Source organism: Peromyscus leucopus, chromosome 15 (assembly GCF_004664715.2).
Source record: "Peromyscus leucopus breed LL Stock chromosome 15, UCI_PerLeu_2.1, whole genome shotgun sequence".
In the NCBI taxonomy this organism is placed as follows: domain Eukaryota; kingdom Metazoa; phylum Chordata; class Mammalia; order Rodentia; family Cricetidae; genus Peromyscus; species Peromyscus leucopus.
In genome coordinates this window covers 75,288,393-75,289,516 of record NC_051076.1, presented here as the reverse complement: position 1 = coordinate 75,289,516, position 1,124 = coordinate 75,288,393, and the positions used below count along the sequence as shown (strand labels likewise).

Here is a 1,124-nt window from a genome sequence, read left to right as displayed (position 1 = left end):
TAATCAGGCAGTTTATTAGGAATTAAGATATGTCAGCTGGGGCATCTTGACCTTGGGTTTCTAGTTTAGAGTTGGGTAATTTTCCATGGGATCTCCAAAAAGGTGATCAAATTCTAGTTAAACCTGAAATGGCCTCAGTAAGACTACAAGACGGAGTAATGGCTGCACTATCTTGCCCTGTCATACCAGTAGCTACAATACTGATTTGCTAGACAAGATGTGTTCTCTGATGCAATAGTGGTGAAATTATCATGATCTTTCTGATTTTTTTTTTTATGGTGAAAAAGTATATTTAGAATTAGCCAGCTGGACTCAGTTTAGAGGATCCCAATTTTGTTGGCAACATCCAGAGCATCATAGTCAGGAGCCAACCAAACATATGCCTTCTTCTCTCCATCAGGCCTTATGAGGGTGTTGACTTTGGCTACATCAATGTCATAGAGTTTCTTCACAGCCTGCTTGATCTGGTGCTTGTTGGCCTTGACATCCACAATGAACACAAGTGTGTTGTTGTCTTCTATCTTCTTCATGGCTGATTCAGTGGTCGGGGGAATTTGATGATGGCATAGAGGTCAAGCTTGTTTCTCCTGGGCGTGCTCTTTTGAGGATATTTAGGCTGCCTCCTGAGCCGCAGGGTCTTGGGCCACCGGAACGTGGGTGACGTGCGGATCTTCTTCTTTTTGTGGCTGTGGATGCCTTTCAGCACTGCCTTCTTGGCTTTCAAGGCCTTCGCTTTGGCTTCGGCTTTGGGAGGGGCAGGAGCTTCCTTCTTCACCTTCGGCGCCATTCTTGGCGAAAAGCGATCTTTCTGATTTGATTTGGGTCCTGTTTCATAGGAGGGAGCCTGGGCCTGATAGTATAAATTTGGTCAAGATCCCATGGCTACGGAGGTCTTAGACCTCAGAGAGGTTCCAAATACTGCTGTTTTGCTAAGTGGACGTGTTGTCAAATTGCTTTCTATACACTCATGTTTGTACCATAGATTAGTATTGCTCTTAGCCTTGACCAGAGATGTTTCTTATTGCTGTGTGGAGTGGCTAGTGCAGAGACTCAGAACTTGACAAAATGACAGGAATAAGCAACGGTGGAGTTCTTGGCCCTAAATGGAATATCTGTATCATCCC

At 44.6% G+C, this 1,124-nt stretch overlaps 1 pseudogene; it reads right to left on the bottom strand.

Annotated features, from left to right (window-relative positions):
* Positions 1–264: 264 nt before the first annotated feature.
* On the bottom strand, positions 265–787 carry LOC114686411 (annotated as a pseudogene).
* Between the last annotated feature and the right edge of the window lie 337 nt (positions 788–1,124).